The sequence below is a fragment of the Sminthopsis crassicaudata genome, chromosome 4 (assembly GCF_048593235.1).
Source record: "Sminthopsis crassicaudata isolate SCR6 chromosome 4, ASM4859323v1, whole genome shotgun sequence".
NCBI classification, from domain to species: domain Eukaryota; kingdom Metazoa; phylum Chordata; class Mammalia; order Dasyuromorphia; family Dasyuridae; genus Sminthopsis; species Sminthopsis crassicaudata.
The window spans coordinates 301,172,518-301,198,958 of record NC_133620.1 but is presented as its reverse complement, the minus strand read 5'-3'; the positions used below and the strand labels follow the sequence as shown (position 1 = coordinate 301,198,958).

The 26,441-nt window shown below is 37.0% G+C and overlaps 1 protein-coding gene and 1 long non-coding RNA gene across 2 annotated transcripts in view; one reads left to right on the top strand and one right to left on the bottom strand.

Moving 5' to 3' along the window:
- Window positions 1-26,441, top strand: part of NTN1 (netrin 1) — a 454,000-nt gene that overhangs the window by 384,977 nt on the left and 42,582 nt on the right. The window lies entirely within an intron of this gene.
- Window positions 811-12,906, bottom strand: LOC141566834 (uncharacterized). Its single transcript, XR_012489397.1, has 4 exons — window positions 12,820-12,906; window positions 10,270-10,316; window positions 4,493-4,568; window positions 811-884 (listed from the first exon to the last, which is right to left on the bottom strand). It is a non-coding gene; the product is annotated as an uncharacterized LOC141566834 (long non-coding RNA).

Below are 26,441 nucleotides of genomic sequence, written 5' to 3'. Positions count from 1 at the left end.
GCTTTCCACCCACACCCCTTTTCCCTTTAAGCAAGAAAAAATAGTGGCTTCTCTGGCTGATGGATTAAGCCAGCTGTATCCCTGGACTTCAGAGTAACTTAGAAACCTGTGTTCTGGATTCCTGAAGATAGCATCTTCCCCTTCTAAGCCTCAAACTTTCCAGAGGAGGCATCTCAGTGCTTGGTATACAAGTTGGTTTCCTTCTATCTTTTCATCTGTATTAGAAGTAGTGACCATAATCTTAATCAGCCAGTGCAGGAGATCAAAAGCTCAGTCCAAAGCCAAAAAGGCTAAAGGAAGAAGTATGTAAGTTGGGAAAAGGAGAAGTAAATGAAAGGAAAGGAAAAGGGAGGCTAAAGGAGAGGGAAAAAGAAGTGTGGGATGGAGAGAAGGTAGAGAGAGGGAGAGAAGAGGAGAAAAGAGAGAGAGAGACAGAGAGAGACAGAGACAGAGAGAGAGAGAGAAAGAGAGAGAAGGGAAAAAGGAGATCTGTCAGCACAGAGGCCAGGCATCCCTAGTCCACACACACTCCCACCAAGATTTTCAGCAGCCACTCATCCCAGGTAGGTCCCAAATGTCTGGCAGCCCTACCATGTAATTTAGCCTCTTTTTTGCTGTTGACCCAGACCCCAGATACTGACTGAGTCAGCTGCTTAAAGCACAGGATTTTTATTTGAAAAAAGGACTCAGAACCATGAAATGAATGATGGTGCCCAAAAAACCCCACAGGAATTCAGGAAACTAAAACAACTTGAAAAATCTTACCCAGGTTTTATTCTTTTGTGGGTCTGTTTTTGTTTTGTTTTGTTTTTTATATTTAAGCAGAGTGGTACAACTAAAGTAAACAGACCAAATCTTCTCCTCCAGCAGCCCAGATTCGTCTCCTAAACAACAGAGATAAAGCCAATTGACAACTTTTGAATGTCAGTTCCAAAGTCATAGGCATAGGCATGTAAGTTCAAGTTATCTCCAAGTTCAAATAAATTTCAAAAAGCTCAGGCTCATTTCTTCACACAGACAGTGCAAAACCTTCAGACTTCCATGGGAAAAATAAACCTTTATTTCAAAACAAATTTTGAAGTTGTTTAAAGAAAAAAAGAAGAGCTATTTGCTGAACCCATGCTTAAACAGTGGGAAAAGGCTGCAAGGTTATTCTGAAATACTCTTCTGGAGAGCTTCTTGGCATCTGCAGAGATTATGAGAAGACATTCTCCCTTCTTCCCTCCCCTTCCTCCTCTACCAGCCTCTGCAATCTATTTACTTCCTTAGGAATAAATAAGAAAGTAATTAAGTCTGAAGTTGCTCTAACTAATTCTTCTGTGCTATTGGTCTGGCCTGGTCTTTTGGGAGCTCAGGGGAAGGGCTTCAAATCTGTAGTTGCTGTGAATTCCCCAGTGACTTCTGCATAGGTATACTTCTGGGTAATATTTTGCAATTCTGGAAAGTGTTACAAGCAGTGATGAGTGGAAGTGGGATACTTGACATCATACCATTTGGGGGTATTGTTGATTTTAAATCTTAAAAGGTCAGTTTATGCAGAAGTAATTTATTTTTGTTGTTATTATTTTTGGAGGCAGTCAGGGTTAAGGGACTTGCCCAGGGTTATATAGTGTCTGAGGTCACATTCGAAGTCAAGTCCCCCTGATTTCAGGGCCAGTGTTCTATCCACTGCCCCATCCACCTATCTTTACAGAAGCAATTTATAATAAGTCATCTAGCTCATTCATTCTTCTGATTCCTCTATCTTCTAATTCCCAATATTTTTGTTCCTTTGAATCCTTTTCAACAAAAAAAGTTGGTTGAACCCCCAGGGCAATTTAAGATACTATTCATAATATTCTTTTAGATTTATTCATTATGTGCTTACAATAGTTACAGTGATAAATTTTGTTCCCCAACATTCCAAATTAAAATTTACATTCTGTAATTATAATTATAGAACATAAAGTTTTGTTCTGCCTATAATTATGAAAACTCTGAAGGTAAAATTATAGAACTGATTATAAAATACAAATATTTTATGTGAGACATTCTGTAATGATTAAAAGAAATATTTCAGGAATGTCTCATATGCTCATATCGCTTATCTGCAATACTTCAATTTATGTTTATATATTTTACAACTTTCATTGAATATATATACATATATATGTAACATTTTATTGAAATAAATTAACTCTTAATAGATTTAATATAATACAATAATCAAAATACTTTCATTGTTGGACTTTTATTTAACTTTTTAAAAAAATTTGAAATGAGTTTTGCAATGTTGCTCAATACCATACAAATAGTCTTAAATTTGGTTCTGCTTCAAGTTTATTCGATATTTCAATTTTAAGCAAGAATAAAGTAAAAATCCTTGCTCACAAAATGTGATGCAAAGTGGTAGAAGAATTTTACAAGTTCTCTTTCTCTGGGAGATATAAATTAATTTTTAAAAATTTTGACCACCCAATGAACATGAATAGCTAATTATGATATAAAATATTTACTTTTCTATTGGCTATAACTAATTCTGTCTTAAATGCTAAACTTAAATTTCAGTTGTTTTATGTTTTATAACTGAATGTGTATTTTTAATAATAAAAATAATGTTTAATAATAAAAATAAATATTCATTTTTGAATTTCTCTTCTACTACCATATCACTGGCTACACTCTCACAGAAACTCTGATGGGCCAGCTGACCAATATTCCCAACTAGTCCACTTGAAAAGCCACAAGATAGTAGTATAATTGCCAAACAGTAACATAAATAGAAGATAAATTTAAATCAGAAAACATCCTTAGTAGTACAATGTTGAATTAAGACAGTGTTAAGGTTGTTTCTGCAGAAGATCTATGATGGTCCATGATGATTTCAGAATAGCTTGCAATGTGTTTTACTAGTAATCCTACTTTTCAAATGACGTACATTTGTACTGCAAGAACAGAAATATTGTTCACATCTTGACCACTTGATTCCACTGCTAATGAAGTATGATTTCAGAGAGACAGAGAGAAATGGGTGAACCTTTCTGATGTTATATACAGAGTAAAAAATTAAGGTATTCACACATATCTGACCATTAGTTATAAATCATTTTGCAAACCTCATGTCAGTTTGGAAACAATTTGATGACAAGCTGAGGAACTGCAAGAACACATTTTGCTAAGTCAAAATTAGTGAAAAGGATTGTAGAAACAAACTTATGCTTTAAATATACAAATGCTTGTCACAAAAGAAAAGTATATTAATGGTGTAATTGGGCAATTATTTACTGCTTAAAGTTCCATTAAAGAATTTTAAAGGTGAACTTGTTAACAAGACCATTTTCATGAATCTCCAAGGGACTCTCAAACCACTAAATGGGAATCACTGACCCAGATCAAGTCTTTCATTATGTAGAGGAGGACACTGAGAAACAGATGAAATGGCTTGCCTAAAGTCACAGAGGAACAGCTAAATGATGCTGTGGATAGAATGCTGACTCTGGAATCAGAAAGATTCATTTTCTTGTGTTCATATCTGGCCTCAGATACTTAGCTGTGTGGTCCTAGGCAAGCCATTTAACCATATTTGCCTTAGTTTTCTCATCTATAAAATGAACTGGAGAAAGAAATGGCCAACCACTTTGTAATTTTACTTCCAAACAGGATTACAAAAAGTTGAACATGACTGAAAAACAACTCAAGAAGAAAAAAGTCACATAGCTAACAAATAGCTGAATTGAGATCAAGGTGATTTGGTTCCAAATCCAGTGTATCGTGATTTTTATTATAACTTTCTTCCTACTATATCACCACTTCTATTAATAGGGCAAGAAATATCCTAGTCTTTTTCCAGATTTGCTCACCCTATCCTTTGTTGTTGTTCTTCTTCAATGTTGTTCTCAGTTCACTATAATGTAATTTTGCCTTCATAGAAATAGGTAAAAGAGAGAAAAGCACACAGTGTAATCTGCCCTACCACAAACTACCTGTTCATACTAGTATATCAAGGCAAGGCAAGTATATCAATTATCTGCCTGCCTAGGTTCCTCACTGCTGGATTCTTGGAATCCTTGTTTTTTTTTATTTTCTTCAAAATTCATGTTAGGTAAGAGTCAGGAAATGAAAAGAAAAGAGACTCCATGGAGATGGAGCAGGTTGATTAGCAATGTATTGCTAATACATTGTATAGGTCTCTTCTGTCCTCCTAGTCCATATCTCAGTGAGAGTACAACTAGACTTGGGGGGGGGGGGTTGGGGTGGAGAAGAGAGAGATCAGTGTTAGTAAAAGTAATCCTGATGTGTAAGTGAGCAAAGGATGTGAACTAAGAAGAAAACGTGAATTGGAAAAAGGGAAAAGGGAAGTAGGCAGCATATATTAAGTGCATACTAGATGCCAGACACTGTGCCAATTGTTTTAAAAGTATCTCATTTAATCCTCACAACAAAACTATGAGAAGTGTCATTATTATCCCATTTTACAGGGAAGAAATTGAGATAAATGGATTAAGTGACTCACCTGGGATCATACTGATCAGATTCGATCTTTCTAACTCCAGGCCTAGTGTTCTATCAGCTGAGCCATCTGTCTGCTTCTAAGATAGAAAGGTGAGAGGTGAAAAGTGTAAGGATCCCGAGAGGAAGCAGGGACAATGCAAGCAGGAAGTAACAAGGCCTTGAAGCCTGAGATCCCCAGGTGTGGTTTTCTGTGATCAGCACGGACTGCCTCATGGACAGGAGCTCTGGTCGCATAGAGATCCACATCATCTACAGGAGGCAAATCCTTCTGTAATTGGCTGTGCGTGTGACTTCAGTAGACCCTAAGCTACCTATGGGGACCAGGAAGTAGGAGGAGTTGTACAGGAAGTCCTACTGGGAGTTTTACTAGGAGTTAACGAAGAGTGAGCAGAAGATCGGAAGGGTAGGATATGAACACGTGGAATAAAAGATCCTAAGCTTGCATGTGACTATTCTTGGGTGCTCTATCATATGCAAAACTATTGCTCAATGAAGTGGTGGCCAAAGATCTCTGAAGACCTCCGATTGAGATTGGTAGAAGCGCTGTACTAGACAGTGTTCAGAGATTTCTCTGAGGGCCTGGGAATTAGGAGTGACTGGTAATAGTGGCTCCTCAGTGGGGAGGAGCCACAAGTGGCGCCCAACAGGACCCTGAGATTAAGAATCTCATGCTCTACCTGCTGAGCTAGCTGGGTTGTACTTAATGGGAGTGGGAGACAATTTTCCTGTTGTTCATTTCTTTTTTTTTTTTTTTTTTTTTTTTTTTGTGTGAATATCATTTTCTTGTTGCACAATAAACATTAGAATCCGAAGGTACATGTAACCTGGGCAGACAGATATTAGTGCTAACAATTTACATTCACTTCGCAGTGTTTCTTCTCTGGGTGTAGCTACCTCTGTCCATCATTGATCAACTGGAAGTGAGTTGGATCTTCTTTATGTTGAAGATTTCCACTTCCATCAGAATACATCCTCATACAGTATTGTTGTTGAAGTGTACAGTGATCTTCTGGTTCTGCTCATTTCACTCAGCATCAGTTCATGCAAGTCTCTCTAAGCCTCTCTATATTCCTCCTGCTGGTCATTTCTTACAGAGCAATAATATTCCATAACCTTCATATACCACAATTTACCCAACCATTCTCCAACTGATGGACATCCATTCATCTTCCAGTTTCTAGCTACAACAAAAAGAGCTGCCACAAACATTTTGGCACATATATGTCTCTTTCCGCTCTTTAGTATTTCTTTGGGATATAATCCCAGTAGTAGCGCTGCTGGGTCAAAGGGTATGCACAGTTTGATAACTTTTTGGGCATAATTCCAGATTGCTCTCCAGAATGGCTGGATTCTTTCACAACTCCACCAGCAATGTATTAGTGTCCCAGTTTCCCCACATCCCCTCCAACATTTGTCCTTATTTGTTCCTGTCATCTTAGCCAATCTGACAGGTGTGTAGTGGTATCTCAGAGTGGTCTTAATTTGCATTTCTCTGATCAGTAGTGATTTGGAACACTCTTTCATGTGAGTGGATATAGTTTCAATTTCTTCCTCTGAGAATTGTCTGTTCATATCCTTTGACCATTTATCAATTGGAAAAGGTTCGGTTTCTTATAAATTATGGTCAGTTCTCTATATATTTTGGAAATGAGACTTTTGTCAGAACCTTTGTTTTTAAAAATATTTTCCCAATTTGTTACTTCCCTTCTAATCTTGTTTGCATTAGTATTATTTGTACAGAAACTTTTTAGTTTGATGTAATCAAAATCTTCTATTTTGTGATCAATAATGATCTCTAGTTCTCCTCTGGTCATAAATTCCTTCCTCCTCCACAAGTCTGAGAGGTAGATTATCCTCTGTTCCTCTAATCTATTTATTATCTCCCTCTTTATGCCTAAATCATGGATCCATTTTGATCTTATCTTGGTATATGGTGTTAAGTGTGGATCCATATCTAATTTCTGCCATATTAATTTCCAGTTTTCCCAACAGTTTTTTCCGAATAATGAATTTTTATCCCTAATGTTGGAATCTTTGGGTTTGTCAAAGATTAGATTGCTATAGATGTACCCTTTTTTGTCCTTTGTATCTAATCTGTTCCACTGATCTACCGGTCTATTTCTTAGCCAATACCAAATGGTTTTGGTGACTGCTGCTATATAATATAGCTTTAGATCAGGTACACTTAGACCACCTTCCTCTGAGTTTTTTTTCATTAGTTCCCTTGCAATTCTCGACCTTTTATTCTTCCATATGAATTTTGTTGTTATTTTTTCTAGGTCATTAAAATAGTTTCTTGGGAGTCTGATTGGTATAGCACTAAATAAATAGATTAGTTTGGGGAGTATTGTCATCTTTATTATATTCGCTCGGCCTATCCAAGAGCACTGAATGTCTTTCCAATTATTTAAATCTGATTTTATTTTTGTGGCAAGTGTTTTGTAATTTTTCTCATATAATTCCTGACTTTTCTTTGGTAGATGGATTCCAAATATTTTATACTCTCAACATTTGTTTGGAATGGAATTTCTCTTTGTATCTCTTGCTGTTGCATTTTGTTAGTGATATATAAAAATGCCGAGGATTTATGTGGATTTATTTTGTATCCTGCCACTTTGCTGAAATTTTGAATTATTTCTAGTAGCTTTTTAGCAGAGTCTTTGGGGTTCTCTAAGTATACCATCATGTCATCTGCAAAAAGTGATAGTTTAATTTCCTCATTTCCTACTCTAATTCCTTGAATCTCTTTCTCGGCTCTTATTGCGGAGGCTAGCGTTTCTAGTACTATATTGAATAGTAATGGTGATAGTGGGCAACCTTGTTTCACTCCTGATCTGTTGTTCATTTCTTACTGCATTCCTTTCTTTGCTATCTTGGTCGTCTTAAGGGCATATATCCCAGTAGATGTGCTAATGAAGAGTATATATGCCTGGGCATTGGAGGACAAACCTCCTGCTTTTCATCAGGCATGATTTTTGTTAAAAGATCACCCATTAGATTTTCTAACGTATGCTTGAGCTGCATGTCCTCGGGTTTGGTCCTAGGCAGAGTTATACTTAAACTCAAAATGCTTCACTGGATTCTGGATAGAAGAGTATCATACCTTCCCAGTTATGGAGTCTGGCAATTTACAATGCACCCACATTGGTGCCACTTGTAGCTCCTCCCCAGTCACTCCTAATTCCCAGGCCCTCAGAAAAATCTCTGGCCACTGTCTAGTACAGCGCTTCTACCAAATGCACCTCAATAGGAGGTCTTCAGAGATCCCTGGCCACCACTTCATTGAGCCATGGTTTTGTGTTCAATAGAGCACCCGAGAACAGTCACATGCAAGCTTAGGATCTTTTATTCTACATGTTCATATTCTACCCTTCTGACCTGCTCACACTTAGTTAACTCCTAGCAAAACTCCCAGTAGGACTCCCTATACAACTCCTCCTACTTCCTGGTCCCCACAGCTTACACTGCACAGCCAAATAAAGAAGGAGACACCTCCCGTAGATGATGTGGATCTCAGTGCTCTCAGACCTCCTGCCCACGAGGTGGTCCTTGCTAATCACAGAAAATCACATCTGGGATCTCAGGCTTCAAGGCCTTGTTACTTCCTGATTGCACTGTCCATGCTTCCTCTCTGGACCCTTACAGAAAAGAATCTTAAAAGTATATTTAGTCTAGTCCTCTTATTTTACAGACTATAGAACTGTGGACAAGTAGACAAGTGACTTGCACAAAGTCACATAATCAGTAATCTATAGAAATCTATCCCGCTGGTTCTGTTTCCTAGTCTAGTGTTTTTCCCACTAGGAAATTAAAAGCCTGTAGGAAGTGAGGCACATATACACACAAAACTCATAGTTTCTATGCTCTTTGATAATTTTTGTTGTGATCTAATCATGCCCAGTTCTTCATGACTCCCATGGACTTTACTGTCTATGTAGTTTTCTTGGCAGAGATATTAAAATGGCTTGCCATTTCTTTTTCCAGTTCATTTTTCTGATGAGGAAACTGAGGCAAACAGGACAAAGTGACTTGCTTAGGATAGCTAGTAAGGCCAGATTTGAACTCAGGAAAATGAGTCTTCCTGACTTTAGTCCCAATTCTATCCACTGCACCACTTAGCTACCCTTTCCTGAACATAGGAAATACTTAATTTTTTGTTTTGTATTCCCAGTCCCACTCAGGTGCTTAATAAATGCTTGCTCATTTGTATTAGGTGTCTGGTTCCCAACACTTGAACTTTGAGTGTTACTTGACTATTCTGTTAAGTAGCAACCAAAAGTTTATTTTACTATATGTGGTCAATCAATCATAAGCATTTATTAAGGCTCGAGCACTGTATTAAACATGGTCACTGCCCTCAAAAGACTCACAATCCTTGGTTGTGTCCTGGTTCTAATCAGGGAGATAATATGCAAACAACTTTGTTTATAGGAGAGAAAAACAGTATAAAATGGGGGATAATCTCCAAAGAAAGGCCCTAGTAGGTGGTGGGGAAAGTAGGAGACCAGGAAAGATCTCTTTCAGTGGATGATTATTAAGCTGATAAACTCAAAAGAGGCAGAAGTGAGAAAGGAGAGGGCATGGGGAGATAGCCTGAAAGATGGAGTGTCCTGTGTGAGGAATAGCTAACAGGTCAGTGGTGGCCAGCTGGATATCAGAAAAGAGATGAGAAAAGTATAAAACTCCAGGAATGATAGGAATATATCTGTGAAGGGCTTTCAGGAACCATGGGGGAAAAAAAAACCAAAAAACTATGAAGGAACTATGCAAAAAAGAGCAAATTTGAAAGATGTCCCCTCTACCTTCATAGTATTTATCACTAAATAGAGGAAGAATAAACATTAGAGAATTGGTTTCAGCTATCATATGCTATTGTTCGGGCATTTAGTCATGCCTGACTCTTTGTGACCCTATTTGGGGTTTTCTTGACAAAGTGATTTGCTGTTTCCTTCTCCAGCTCATTTTACAGATTAAAAACTGAGGCAAATGAACTTGCCCAGAATTACACAGTAAGTGTCCAATGAGAGATTTGAACTCTATCTACTATCTACCACCTACTTGTCCCAGCTATCATATAACATATTGTAAATTAAAACAGACAACAGTAATTTCTATTGGAGCTCAAAGGCAAAGGAGTTCTATTGGAGGCAAAGGACCATCTTTGAGTTCATGACAGATAAGCAAGTCAGACATTGTCTGAAGTGTCCTAGATGTTGGGAAAGTGGATTTAACATTTCTCAGTGAAAGAAAGAATATATGAGATTCCATATTTGGCCCATGATGGATAGGATACTCTGAAGAACAAAATTCCAATCATACAAACAAAAATAATTCCAGTAAGGAGAAAAAGGTAGTATTTATAGGATCAAAGATTTAGTGCCAAACCCTTTCTTTGATACCTGAAAAAATTGAGCCCCAGAAAGGTGACTTGCTCACACAGTAGCAGAGGCTGGATTTGAACTCAGGTTCTCTAACTCTAAATTCAGCTCTATTTCCATTACTTTTCACTTATCTAATGAAATATATGTATATTCCCACTCAAGAACAAAGTAAGAAGGAAACGTAGGTAGTAGAAGATAAAAATGAGAGAATGTCATACATGTACAGATATCAAGAATACTAAAGAACAGTCTAGCTGAAACTTGTGGTTAATCAAAGGGACAAAACAGGTTTTATATATTTTAGTTTGAGGGCTATGGAATTATTAAATAAAGGATAGCCCCATTAATGAGGTCAGTATGAGAATTGAGAAAGGGGAGAGAAGACAAAACTACTCACCTCCTATTAGACTTGAATTTTCTCTGTCAAGGCAAATTATCTTTGGACTGGAAAATATAGAACAAAAATGGGAACTGAAACTCAAGATAAGTGAGGAAATAGTAAGGAATTTCTTAATTGTCCCTAATGAATCCAAACTACTAGGTCTAAATGAAATAAATCCCAAATTTAGAGAGACAATTCATATACTACTCTCTGGGACCTTTAAAAAAAATCATAGGGAATGAGAGAAATTATACAGGACCAGAGAAGAGCAAAGAAGATTTACAATGGAACTGAGAGACAAGAGCCTTTTGGGAGTGAGGGAGATCCTCAAATTCAACAATTCCAAAACAACTTATCTTCCCTCCCATTCAAACATATCCTTTATCTAAACTTATTATCTGTTTAGGGTACCATTATCCTTCCAATCACTTGAAAGTGACTGAATATCTTTGACTCAGTGATATCCTTGAGTTTTTGCCTTTCCTCACATGTCCAACCAGCTACTAAATTCTATGGCCATGACATTTCTGACATCTATCTTTTCACCACTCACGTAGCTCACATTGCTTGACTCATCTCTTCTCTCCTTGACTATAATAATCTTCTAATAGATATGTTTATCTTAAATATCTCTCTAATTTATATTCATACAGCTGCCAAAGTGATTTTCCTAAATTGGAGACCTGGACTATATTATCTTCAACCCCCTCAAAAAAACTCTAGTAACCCCTTATTTCCTTCTAGGAACACATATTAACTACCAGTTTGGTATTTAAATCACCTGGCCCCAACCTGCTTTTTCAACTCTGATTATATATGACACTTCTTCACAATATGGTCCAGCTAAATTGATCTTTTTCATCTCTCAAACTCTGTGCCTTTGCTTTGACAACACACACTATATCTAATAATAAGATGAAATTTTAAAAGAAGTATAAAATTCTATACTTGGGTTTCAGAAATCAACTATGTAAGCATTGGATGGAAAAAATATGATGGAAAAATTGTTTATGTGAAATAGAACTGAGGGTTTTAATGGACTGCAAATTTAATATGAGTCACCAATGTGCCATGACAGCCAAAAAGGCTGATGTAATATTAGTCTATGTTAACGGACCAAAGAATTCAGAACAAGAAAAATGATAACCTTAATGTGCCCTGCTCTGGGCACAGAGCATAGGAGGGAAGATAGTTTTGTTTTGATCCTGAATTTGAGCATCTCCCTTCTTCCCCTCCAAAAAAAACCCCTCTTGTCTCTCAATTTCCATTGCAGTTCTCCTTTTGAAAATATCTAAAGTATCATGCTCTGTTCTGGATACCATATACCATAGGACATTGACAAACTAGAGCATATCCAGAGAAATGCAACCGAGACAGTGAAGGAACTTAAAATCTTATGTCATAGGAGGGTCAGTCAAAGGAACTAAGAATATTTAAAATGGAGCACAAAAGATTTTGGGGTAAGGGTAAGGAAGAGACTTGGAAACTGTATTCGAGGATAGTATACTGGTATAATGGAAAAAAGTACTAGACTTAGAGCCAGGTCATCTGAATTCAAACCTGGCCTGAAGCATTATCTGTGTAACCCAGATTTAAATCTCCTCATCTATCCAAGACAGGAATTGATTTCTAAGAATTTCTGTAGCTCTAAATGCTATGATCTTAAATATTTAAAAATATATTCTAAACAGGGGAAGTTAGATGGGTTAGTGGCTGAAACACTGACCCTGGAGTCAGGACCTGACTCCAGTTTTAGACACTTAACACTTACTAGCTATGTGACCCTGGGCAGGTAACTTAACTCCAGTTACTTTGTGTGTGTGCTCATGTGTGGGTGTGTATATGAATACATACATATATATATATATATATATATATATGTATATATATATATATATATATATAGGTGTGTGTGTGTATGTATATATATGCATATATGTGGGGGGGGGGGTCAATTTGCTTTAACCCATTGAGGGAAGATGAAGGATAGGCAAGGTAGAAATAAAAAGAGTGGAAATTTCAAGTTCAATGTCAGAAATAACTTGGTATCACTTGGATCAGAATAAAAGATAGCCACTTCAGGGTGTGGTGAGTGTATCATCAGATCCTCAGACATAAGGCTAGGTGATAACTTGTCAGCAAGGCCATAGAAAAGATTCTTATCTCTTGAATTAAGGGCTGGAGTGGCTGACACTCTAAGAGGCTGCCTGACTCCTGAGATCTCAAAAATGCCTTGGACTTACAGACACTTCACTACTCTTTGCCTCACTTTTCCCAGTTTTATATTAGGTTATTAAAAAACACCTACTTCACTTGGTTATTGTAAGAAGCAAATGAAATAACATATACAAAGCACTCTACAAACCTCAACATGATTTATAACAATTAATGTTAGCTATTATTGTTATTATTATTATTATTATATGTAAATTGTAAGTATAAGAAGAAATCTTACATTTGAAAGAACCATAAAACTTCAGAATTAGAAGCAGTTTTAGAAGGTAAAAAAATCTCAAGCTCATTCCTCCTCCCCCCCAAAAAATTGTAAAGGTGAAAAGAACATACCTTTATTAACACTGTAGTTCAGTGAATGGAAGGAGCTTGTGGCTGGCGTTAAGGACCTGAGTTATTATAGTCTTAGCCATCAATCACTATATGGATTGTGGTCATGAGCAAGTCATTTGGGGCCACCTTGAACTGTAGTGTTTTTAAATTTGACAAACATTGACTTAGTATTTGGACTACATGTTCTCCAAGGCTCTTTTCCAAATCTTAAATAAGCGTCATCTTAATTGCAGTTGACCTATTTTTAGTTCTAAGTGTCTATACAGAGTTTTCACAGAATAAGGTAGGACTGTAAAACTTTTCTCATGATTTTCTCCCTGTAGAACTCAGCTGCCCTTACTATCAGGAGGATGACACTGGGGAAGGGCTTTCTTTTCAGAGATCCCTTATAAACAGGCATTAGTTGAGGGCAGGGGGCATTTTAGAATGAGGACTAGGACAGAAAAAAAAAAAAAAAAAGCTTGTAGAGGCCCTAGAGTGGATAATCACAGTTCTCTGACTGACATCCCAGTGGGGAGCCAATTAGAAAACACATTTCCTCAATTTTATGGGGCCAGAGAAACTTGAATGTTCCAGAAGCTCCTAATTAGAATTACCAGCATTACTTCCCTGACCTAAATCAGGGGCTATGGTCCATACTGCCCAGTTGAATAGAACCTTCTTTCCATTGTGGAATTGAGCAAGGCCATTGGTTTTCAGAACTTTGTTATTCAGAAGTTCAGAACTTTAATAGATATGGTAGTTCAGCATTCCATGCTTCACCTGGCACTTGGAAGTAAGTGTATAAGGCTTGACATAGAACATCAGATATGGAAGACATTTCTTAATGTTTGCTAAGTTAAATTCAATCAAATATGCATCAGTGAGCCAGTTTAGACTCCTTTCCTTCTCCAATTTCCAGAGAGCAAGAGTTTTAGGAGGGTTTGAGCCCGAGAATTAATTTGTTCTCTGTCTCTGATATATCCCAGTGTTTTGGGTCTTGTGGATGGGAGAGTACAGGCTTTGTCAAAGCTGAGTTCAGCATTATGAACCAAAAAAAAGAGCTGGAAAGGAGAAAAAAAAAGAGAGTTGATATTATCTCAGATTTTCAGGGATGTAGGGATATCACTCAATGTCAGGGGAGATTCCATTTCCTCGATAGTTTAATTTGCTACTAAAGTACTATGCTGCCAAGTACTATACTTGGGATCATATGTAGAACTTGAAGGATCATTATAAATCATATAGAGTGTATGGCAGTAACAGCTAAATGTGGAGTTGGTTGATTGACTTAATTTGAAGAGTAGTTTTATATCAACTTAGCACAGTTTACCAAGGATCTGCAATTGGAATATATACATGTATATTTTTTTATCAGTGGCTCTTATAAAGCCATAGAAGTCATGCTTACAAGTTACCCAAAATCAGGACTGATAATTCTAGCACATTTGTAGTACTAAGGGTCTAAGAAGATCTAAAAAGTTTAGAATGGCCTCAGGTAAGAAGAAATTGAGCAAAGTTATATGTAAAGTTGAGTTTTTTAAAAATCAGCTTCACAAGTTTAAAATGGGGATGGGGGGAAGTATGATTAAGTGGCAAGTCATCTGAAAAAGATGTAGGGATTGTAAATGATTACAAATTTGTTATGTATCAACCACATAATAATGGTAGCCAAAAATGTCGATTCAGTCTTAACCATTAAGAAAGACGTAGTGTGTTCAAGGCTGAATAGACAACACTTTTGTTGCCTAGACAATTCAGTAAGCATTAGGAGACTAATATATGTCAGTCACTGAACATATAAAGAAAAAAGAAACTGTCCATACCAAGCCTATAATTAGATAAATTCAAAACATATACAAAGTAATTTCAGTGGGATAGATATCACTAACAATTGAGCAGAATCCTGGAAGAAACAAGGAATTCTGAGAAGTGGAGATGAGAAAGGGAAACATTCAAACACATGAGACAACTTGTACAAAGGCAAGGAATAGAAAGTTTGGGAAACAACAAGTAGACCTCTTTGTCTGGAATGTAAAGTCCTGGAGAGAAAGTAATATGAAATCAGTTAAGAAAGATAGATTGCAGCCAGCTATTGAAGAACTTTACATGCTAAATGGAATTGTTTGTATTTTTTAGTACAGGCAAATGAGGAACTACTGAAATTTCTGAAATACAAGTGACATGTTAAGACCTGTGCTTTAGTAGCATCAACATATGGAGGCCGAGTTGGAGAAGAATGGCAGGGAGACTGATGAGTTTATTGCCATAGTTTAGATGAAGGTCCATACTGCTGTAGTAGAACCATATTCTGAGTATTATGTTCAGTTCCAGACATCACAGTTCAGGGGAGATCATTGATAAGCTAGAAAATCTTTAGAGAAGGAATTCAGGATGGTGAAGGGATTTGAGATCATGCTACATTAGGAGCAATCAAAGGAATTGGGGGTGTTTACTCTGGACAAGAGAAGACAAAGGATAGACATGATCACCGTCCTCAAATATTTGAAGGGTTGTCACATGGAAAGAAAGATTAGGCTTGGCACCAGAAGGTAGTACAAAAAATAATGAATGGAATTTATTTCTTTTTTTTTTTTCCCTGAGGTTGGGGTTAAGTGACTTGCCCAGGGTCACACAGCTAGGAAGTGTTAAGTGTCTGAGATCAGATTTGAACTTGGGTCCTCCTGAATTCAAGGCTGGTGCTCTATCCACTGCACCACCTAGCTGCCCCTGTAATCTATTTCAAAGAGGGAAATGTGGCTTGATAAAAGGAAAAACTTACTAGAGCCATCCAAAAGTGTAATTTGCTGCTTGTGGGAGCAGTTGATTCCCTTCATTGTAGGTCTTCTAGTAAAGGTTAATGTGATGCTTTGTCAGGTGTGGCTGATTGAATATGGAATGGACTATTGGGGCCTTTGAGGATCTTTCTAGCCCTGGGATTGTTTTTTTGTGTGATATGCGTTTCAATTTTATGATATATGCTTTAATCCTTCCTAATTTTAGATAAACTGAGAAGCTAAGATTTATCATTGTGATGGAGGAAGTCCAACACACACTCTAAATTACCTGTTGATGGTTATGTACTTTAAAAGCACCTGTTTACTAAAACCCCAATATATTGCACAATCTCATGGGTAAACTTTCCTAGGAAAAAGCTATTTGTGCTCATTGTCTCCATATCCACAATCGCTCATCATTGCCTTAAAATCTGAAATACAACCTTATTTGACTGAACTTAAAAAAAAAAAAAAATTCCCTTCTATCTATATGACCATCATTCTTAGTCACATGTTCTGCCCTATCATGTGGTTATAGCCAAAGCTTCTAGTCTTGACCCTTTTCTCTTTCTACCCTCTCTACTGGAGAATCTTATCAGCTCCCATGGGTTTATCTATTAATTTCCAAGTAAATGACTTCCAAATCTACACAGTTTAAACCATATCTGTCTCCTGAGTTCTACATCAATCCCTCAATTAATCATTTAAATTAAATTAAATGAATTTTTAAAGCATTTACTATGTACCAGAAACTATGCTAAGCCCTGGGGATGCCAAGAAGAAGCCACAAATCTCTGGACTCAATGAGCTTATATGCTGACAGAGGAGACAGCATGCACAATTACATATATTGTTATGCCATAGTCACCTTGAAGTCGTCCTACTGCAGTTACTCTGCCCCAAAACCCCAGGCTATGATCATTCCCTCTTAATGTTTGATGGGATAAAGGTCTTATATATTTAGGATATAATCATTCCTTCTTAGTGTTTGATGGGATAAATGTCTATCCATTTTAGGCATCATTAGAATATCAGGACCCTCTGTAGTACCTCCCTCAATTATGTTATCCTTAGGTTAGGTGCTTCCTCCCATTAGATTATCCCTATCCAGGTACCCTCCCCCATGATGTCATTGTTCTTATTAGCCTATAAAAGAGTCTTATATTTGACATTCATGGCTGGATACTTTGAGACGAGGAGTCCCATCCAGTCAATTGATTTACTCTCCAATAAATTGTTAAACAATCAAATTGTTCTCTAATCTCTATCCTGCTTCAGTTTCTCCAGCATTACAATATATGTATCTGTATATAATGTGTGTACATATATTGAAAGCATATATATACATACACACACACACACACACACACACACACACACACACACACACACACACACACACACACACTCTTGAGCTGAATCTTAGAGCCAGAGATTCTACAGGTCAGAGATAGGCAGGAAGATTATTGAATCTCCCTGGGGTAGGGGTGAGGGGAAAAGAGTAGGGCAGGCTGGGTGGATTTTTTGAGAATGTGGAGAAGCAAAGAAAAAATGAATATGAATAAGATGTGTGGAGATTAGAAAGGGATCAGCTTGTGAAATTCTGTAAATACCAAAGGACTTTATAGTTAATGCTGGAGATAGTAGGAAGCTACTGAAGTTTACTGAGTTGGAGAATAACATCAGTAGATCTATACTCTGGCAGCTGTGTGGAGAATGGGTTAGAAAGAGAGAGACCTGAAGAAGGTGATCAATTAGAAAGTTATTATAAATGATCTGAGCTGGAGTCGTAGTTAAGTTAGTAGAGAGATGAGGATGCACATAGATGGTATAGGGAAAGAAATTCCAAGATTTGGCAAAAGATTGGATATGGGTAGAGGATAAAGAAGAGAGAAAGTCAAAGTAACATTCTCAAGTTAGAAACATTGGAAGGATAGAGATGCCCTTAGTAGTAATAGGGAAGTTCAGAAGGGTTTAAAAATAAAAAGACAAACATATCAAAATGCTTTCCAAACCAAACTATGTTCTATGAACATGTGTGTGACAAGAATGGGGATTCTTTTAAGATATTTTAATGTTGGTTCTCTTCTCCAGTTAAAATGTGAAATAATACATTATCAAAGATTATAACAATATGAAAATAAGTTTAAATTTCTCTCTTTTGTCACATAATTTCCTTGAACCCTTGACCTCTCTTTGTTTTAGCCAGGGACATTCCATATCTCCTTCCTCCATCTTCTCACTTGCTTTAGGCCATATGAGTTTTGGCAATACAGTTTAAACCTCAAAGAGTTCTGTGAATGAATGAGCTTGGAAACTTAGATCATACCTAAGATCCTTTCCAACTCTTAACAGTTTGATTCTTTCCCCATGATGCCAGACCCACAGATTGTGGTCTCAGATGCTCAGACCATGGCTAACTTTTTTCCTTACCTCTAAAATCAGGACCTGTGCTGTACCAGAAAGAGCTCTGTTGCCCTCTAGGGGAGTCAACCCAGCTTATAAATATAATTAAGTCTCACCAATATTGATAATTTGTTTGGGGAGGAGGTAAGCCAGTCTGAATTAATGAAAAGTCTAAATTGTAGCTCTTTATTTTTTACTACTACTTGAAATGCAAATTAATTACTTTAATGTAGGTAGTAAAGTACACTGTATTCCAATCTTGGCTCTATCATTTAAATTCATTATCAAACAAAATAACATATGGAAAGATCTTTGCAAACCTTAAATCACTATATAAATATGAGTTATTGGGCATGTTCATAAGCAGGAAGAAGTTAGTAGGATTGTAAAATAAAAGGATTGAAGATAATCCTGTATTATACTTGTCATTAATTAAGTAGTCTTAGACAGGTCAGATAAATTTTAATTCCTGTTTTTTATTACATTTCTTACCAGATTATGAGGTCTTCAGTTTCCTCATCTTTCGAATGAATTAGTTGAACTAGATGATATCTGATTCCTTCCAGTACTAAATGCCATAGTCTATTTCTTCAATTACCCCAACTCATGGCATGTTACTAAGAAGACAGCCTATTGTTTTTGTACTAATGTAAATTTAAAAATATAATGATTTGGAATTGACACATTATTTGCCTTCTAATTAATGCTTGAGAAGCTTTCTTAAATAGAGTAACATGTCAATTTGTTTAGAACATCAATTTGTCTAAGAATTTGTACCAGATTAGATGATCCTAATTTCTGCTTTAGTAATTTCCAGATAACGAATGAAATTCTGCTAAAACAGTGATATTTAATCCAAACTAGTGGAAATAAATGATCTGGACACCAGCTTTATTACTAACTTGCCCTGTGACCTTAGTCAAAAATACTTTTTCTTCTTTCCCATCTGCAAAAAGAGATCAAAATAGATAACTTATAAAATTTCTTCCAGCTCTACCAATGAATGAAAAATTTTCCATCCAGGGGAATTGTTTCCCCCAGATATAAAGGGGATAGCTACTACACAGAGTTACAATTCTTTTTTGTAAGGTAATGGGTTTAGAGCTCAAGAACCTTAGAAGTAATCCAGTCCAGTTCATTAATTTTACATATAAGTAAACCGAGGTCCAGACATGTTAAAAGACTCACTCAAGATCATACAGGTTTTCTCCAAATACTTTCTTCCACTGCTCTGTGGTGCCATTGGAATGTTGGCAATGAACAGCTGAGGATTCTCACAGTGGTGATATGAGATCCAACTGAAATGTCAGTTCTTTGAAATTCCAGAAGTTCTCCATCTCTTGCCACAGAAAATAATTCTCTCATCCAGGTACAAGAGCAGTCATGTCAGGCCTATGAAGGCAAGATGAATTCTCTGTTCAGCTCACACCTGGTCTGGAAACAAAGAGAGGGCTCCCTGGGAGAACAGCTAATCTTTCCATTCTTAATGACCTGTGCTTTTTGCTGTCAAACATAAAGCTTGCTTCTGAGAAACAAATACTACCCACAAAAGACATAGACATTCTGAAACAGCTTCCAGCTGCCACCTTTTCTGGAAGGCCAATCCTTCATTTCCCCCCTTTTTGCCCCAAATGTGGACTCCAGATTGTTGACCTGAAAAAAACTGTCAGGGACTTGTTCTCTGGAATCTCTGTTGCCTATGCCTCTGTTTTTCTTTCCTCCCGTCTCTCTGAGGATCAGTTAAATAACGGGGCATGTTTAGCTTGGAGAAAATGTGAGGGCATATGGGAGCTTTTAGTTTCAAGTATTTGATAGGCTGTCATTTGGAGGAAGGAATTTTCTTTTATCTCCATTGGGTAGAATCAAGAGCAATGAGTAGAAGCTAAAAAAGAGGCAAATTTAGGCTTTATTGGCAGGAAATCTTAAAAAATTAGAGCTTTTGAAAAATGAAGTAGATTTTCTTGGAGAAGTGTTGAGCTTTCCTCCTTGGAAGTCTTCAAAGAGAAACTGGATGACCATTTGCTGTCAGTGGGAATTCTTTTCAGGTTGGACTGAATGGCTGCTGGGATCCCTTCTAACTCTTAGATCCTGTGATTCTCTTTATTTCCTCATATCTTTTTATCCTTTCATCCCAGCTGCTTATTCAGGGCTACAAGCACTAAGCTTTCTGTGTTTTTGGACATCTAAAGTCTCTGGAAAGAGAGGCTTCTTGTCTCTTTCCCATCCCCCTTCAACTCTCCCAAAAGAATTAGTCAATCAGCAAGTTAACTATTAATCTCTTAATTTGTATCAGGTGAATGAAATAGCTTTGGCTTCAAGAAGACCTCTGTTAAATATTACCTCTGATACATATTGTCTTTTTGACTCCAAAAAGCCACTTAATTTCCCAATGTCCCAAAGATGTTTTTGTATATTGCAGAGAAAGTGCTCTTCTGCATTGATAATAGTTGCTTTTGTTAAACCAAGTGTTCCCTGTTTTAGTTCCAGTTCCATTCTCATCTCATTCTGTGTGCCAAGTACTGTGCTGAGCATTGAGAATACAAACAAAAAACAAAACAGAATAATCTCTGCCCTCAAGGAATTTATATTCTACCAAAGGAGGTCAGTCATATGTGTTTGAGTAATACTAACAAGCTTTGGACTCATTGTTTCTATTTATACTCTTATTTGATGGGTCCTATCTCCAGAGTTCAGCTACTTTTCACTCTCTAGGTTTCCCCACACATACCTGGACATTGGAGTTTCTCTAATACTATAGCTTGTAATCCCTCATCTTACTTACTTTTATAATTAATTACATTTACAATTACAATATTTACTCAATTTCATTTCACCAGGAATTAGCAACCCTGGATCAATTTACCCATTGATATTTCCCCAGTATCACTGATGACCACCTAACATAAATTAGCTTTTAGAAAGAGCTATCTATTGATAATATAAGAGCAAGAACAAAATACATGTCCCAAACAAGGCATCCTTGGATTGAAGGCTAAAATTAGTAGAATTGATTCCTTCCAGCAAGTTCACTTCTCAGTTAGCACACAGAAACCATGGCTGGGCTAGTAGGCTAATCAGGTTTGGCTCCCTAGCCAGGATTACTTGCTAAAGCAGCTAGCAGACTCTTTGAAGCTCATGAGGTTATTCCATCTCCAATACTCATTCACCTAAGAATAAACACTCTGGACAGAAACATACAAGCCCCATGGGTTTAAAGCCATATGGCAACTGGGTGGGGGAGGGTTTTCCCCACCTAGAGGCTTGTAGCATTTATTCCACCTCACTTGAAAGCTTTCAGGAAGAGAGAGAAGTTGAATTCTTCTTTTAGAGTCATTTGTATGCACTTTCAATTTTGGCTCAGCGACCAATTAAAATTGCTTTCTTTACCCCACCAGGATAGGAAACAATCCCAGAACACATACATGTGCTCTAAAGTAGAGGGCCAAAGGATTCGGAATTCTTCCTCACTTGGGAGTAAGGTTTCCAAGCCTCCCATCTGGGCTGACAACAGGCACAGCATACTGTTTGTACTTAAAAAACTGGTACCCTACTGGCCAGCTCCCTGTTACTCACAGGAGAGTCATTATCACCTTGGGGTTCCTCTCAGCCTAAGCTCACCTCAAGGCATACACAGTCTTTCCATTTGTCCTTTGACAGTCTGATCTAGATCCATCTTTTTATTTCTTCTCTCTCCACTCCCACTGGAAAGACTCTTTACCTTCACCTCCATTTCTTTTCCCAACAGAAACTTCATAATGTGATGGATAGAATGCTAGACTTGAAGACTTCTGACTCAAATATTATCTTGGACACATAATGGCTGTGTGCTATGTGCAAATCATGACTTCAAAATAGACATGAGAATACCCATAAGACTTCAAAGGGTGCTTAGAGGAATGAAATGAGATAAATGTATACAAAGCAATATGTAAATTTTGTATCTTATTCTCTCCCCACATAAATTCTCACTCTACTTCCCAGAGATACATAATTTCATTTTCCTTTTCTCCCACAGATACTCTTTCATCCCTACATTCATACACACACTTCTATCACACAACACCTTTTCACTTATCAAATGGATTCCATAAGCTAATAAGATGGAAGGTCTAACCTATAATGTTCTCTTCTCTAAATTATAATCATTCTCTGGGTGCAGGTTTCTTGGGGAGCTCCTTTATTTTGTCTTTCAAACTACCGAATCTTTTCCTGGGCCTGGTTAGCCTTTTTCTCTCCTTGATTTCCAAGAGCTCTTGTCTGAATGTCTCCAGTCAGAACGAAGGTGGAAGTTGGAATGACTCTTGACTCCTCCTCCCAGAGAGTGGGCTTGTGAATCTCCCAAAGTTCATGAGCAGACTTTTCCTTTCCTCCTTATATATGCTCTCTAAAGGTGTGAAGTCTAATGTGTGAACCAATGAGTGAACTCCTTTAAAGGTATGAACTCCTTTAAAGGTGTGAACTAGGTATATTACTTTGTCTCAAGTTCTGGCCCATAACATCTCCTTGTAAGGTCAGATCAATCATACTGAACCATGCTAAATTAGATAATTATATCCCTTCGAGTGACTTAGTAAATTGTAAGAATCCTAATACTAACCAAGAGGTCATCTAATTTCCCCACCTCTTTTTAAGGGGGAAGTGAATTGTCTGTGGTCACAAAATTTGAACTCAGGTTCTCAAAAATATAATCCATTTGATTTTTTCATTATACCAACCACATCCAATTCATCAATTTTTTTTTTTTAAGGCTGAGGTTAAGTGACTTGCCCAGGGTCACATAGCTAGGAAGTTTTAAGTATCTGAGGCTAGATTTGAACTCAGGTCCTCCTGACTTCAGGGCTAATGCTCTATCTACTGCACCACCTAGCTGGCCCTCAACAAATATTTTTTAACTATCTAAAATATACAATATCTTCTTGTAAGCACTAAAAATAAAAAATAAAATAAATTCAATAATTCCTACCCTTAAGGAATACACACCTACATCTACACACCTACTACCTACATACTGTCACAGTTTCTCATATATATTATGCTTATTGACAAGAGTATATGTTCACACTTGGCACTTGCAAATGCACATATACTCTCTCATTCAACATATATTTTTAAAGTGTCTGCTGTGGGCAAGATACGTGTTCTGATATACACAAATGGAATTCATGGAGATGAATATTGCAGCTGAGGAAACTGATACCCAGAGTTACAGAGACACTCATATAATAACATGTTCCCTCCCTTCCCTGGGGAGAGAGACTAAACACAGTTGACTGTTTTCTCTTCCTAAATCGAGTCACAAGAGTCACAGGGGAATTTATCATGGTTCCCTTCTGTGACGATTTCCATTACTTACTTTGCTCAGCTTTTTTAGACTAGCAACATAGGAGAGGAAACAGATGGATCACATTCTGAAAGGTGAGATCATCTCACTTTTGCCCATTCTTGGAAAAACTATTACTTTCCCGATATTTTGTTGAAAGACAGTTTGGCATTACCAGATGGAAAATAAAAATGTTTTCAGAAGATGATTTCCTTCAAGTATTTCTCTTAAGATCTCAAAATGATTACTTCTAGGGATGGGAACAATGGAGGAATATTCAACTACTCTTGGTGACAAGAAATTAGATGTGTAATGCATTATGTTTGTTGTATGATTGTGTTGTGTGTGGCTGTGGGTGCTGTTTTGTGGGAAAAATAAATTCATATCTGAGATTCCAAAGAGAACCTGTTTCTATTTATATCATCACACAGCCTTGTAAGCCCTGGCATATACTAACATAATTTCTTCAGCAAACATTTATTAAACCCTTATTGTGTGAAAGAAATTGTACTTGGAGATAAAAGCAGAGTGTTCCTCAAAAAATTTGCAATGTTGTCTAAGGGAATAACCCCAATATCCATGCAGATTTTAACCTCCTTTCATACTAGTAGCTAATTTTTTTGGATCATAGATTTAGACCCGAAAGGTACCGTGAAGGCCATTAAATTTTACCCCCTCATACTATAGATGTTCACATAGCTAATAAGGATTTTAAATCATGTCTTCATGACTTCATGATTGCTCTGATAAAAAAAAAATATCACCTAAGTGGCCAGTTTTTTGGTGATAAACATTTCCAAGTTTAGCTAGACTGGTCCTTGGACCACATGCCACAAGCTATCAATTAACTCATTCTTGAAGCTTGTCTAGCTTGAGAAGACATGAGAGAGTTCTCATGATAAGAACCCATGGTCACACAGAACTATTAGAATCATTGATGGGCAGATGAATAAAACATAATCTGTGACCTCATGAAGCTTAGTGTATAATAGATGAAAGAAGAAACAAACACTATAAACGTGAACATGCTAAGGGCATAGGAGAAGGAAATATAGACAAAGAAGAATAATAATTTTTTCCTGGGGAATTTGGAGGAGGGGCACTCAAGAATTTCCAATTTCATTTTTTCTTCCCCAGAGCACACTAGAACAAAGGAAGAAACACCAAGGTAGAAATCTTCCCCTGAGAGAGAGTATATATTATAGAGTAAAAACAAGTCAGTGTAAAGACAACAAAACAATTAAACATAGAGACAATTTTTTCTCAGTCTTTCCCTTGAGACCCCTCTCTTTCTCACTTTCACTTTCCCTTTAGACCACTCAAAATAGAGTGGTTTTTTTCATGAGCTCAAAGTAAATCTTGATACTTCCTAGGGTCCAAAATTGTCAGTTACTAGACGAGTAAGACAGTTGATTGACTTGGGAAAAGACAGTGTCCATAGTATTCCCTTTAGGAACACAAGCTGGGATCTGACATGGAATATTTGCCCGCTTTGATCAGGTTTAGAAAGCTTGGCTAAGCCTATTTGTAGTGAATTATCCTGGACATAGTTGGAGGATCAGTCATTTATCTACATTCATCTTAAGTCTTCCATTAGGTCATTTCTGAAGCTTTAGTACATCCTCTAACTTTTTTCTCGTAGCACAAAGTAGGGGGTTGTAGGAGAAGAGAAAGGAAAAAGAAAGAAAATAGGCATTTATCTGGTGCTTCCTATGTGCCCCAAATTGTGAAGTGTTAATTTTACAAATCTCTCATTTCAACCTTTACAACAACTGAACATGGTAGGTGCTATTTTTAAACCCATTTTACAGTTGAGAAAACTGAGGCAAACAGGTAGAGTGACTTGCCCAAGGTCACATAATAGTAAGTTTCTGAGACTGAATTTGAAACTCAGGTCTACCTGACTCCAGGTCCCATGTCTCTACTAGTACAATGACCAAAGGTCACAAAAATCATTCCCACAGCTTGACTCTGCATGTACATCTCTTAACCTTGAAGGAAAACCACATTATAATGGTGGAGGAAAACTAATTATTAGAAAAGCACAGAGTTAAGAGGTATTTGGAATTTGATCCAGGTTTAAGAAATCATCAGTCTTTTAAGACTTTCCCCCGATATTTAGTAGCAAATGCTCTCTAATGGACAGTTATATAGTAAATGTTACTGCTGTGCCCATAAAATATGAAAACAAAATCCCATACTCAGCTTACTTATCTTCCAATGGAATTTACTTAAAGAGGTGGCAACAACCGACCATATCTTGGATAGATAAAACCAAATTCAAAGAGGCATCATGGTGGGTCGAGTAATGATCTTGAGAGTCAGGAAGAGCCCATCTTAGACCTTGATTAGCCCTAGATTCACCTAGGATGGCTTGTTGGTCCAGTGGATAGAGGAGCTGGAGTCAGGAAGACTTCTTCCTAAGTTCAAGTTCAGCTTCAAATACTTATTTAGCTGTGTGGCTCTGGGCAAATCCTTTCATCCTGTTTGTCTGTTTTTTCACCTGTAAAATGAGCTGGAGAAGGAAATAGCAAGCTACTCTAGTATGGGGGAGACATACCAACAACAAAAGGTCATCCATTTTCATTAGTCTTTCTGTTGATTACAAACATTTAAATCATTCAGTTTTCATTGGATCTACTAGACTGGATCTACCAGCAGCAGAAAGAGTGTATTTATACATTATTATAGTTATTATTAGTTATATATTATATATAAGATCCAACTGTCTGTAGTCCAAGCTGGCATACTTCTGATTATCTGAAAGAAGACTAATCACTAATATGTTTCTACATCTTAATTCATGGTTTTGAATTCCCCAGGAAAAGCTATGCCAGGAAGTGCTTCATCTCTGATATAGTAGCTTATCAATTAGGGAATCATATAAGCCTGGTTGAACTCACATACCATTGCTGGAAATTTCAGTAATGGTCCTTTTTCCCTCCTTAAACTGAACATTATTTCATTGGCAACATGAAATCCTAATGAGAAAATTTCCTATATCAGTGCAGAATGAGATATGATTTTTCTTAAAGAATTGCCTGAGTAGTCAAATGAGTTGCCCAGTTACATAGTCAGTAGGTATCATAGATCAAATTTGAATCCAGGTCTTCCTCTATTTTTTATCCACTGCCTCAAGT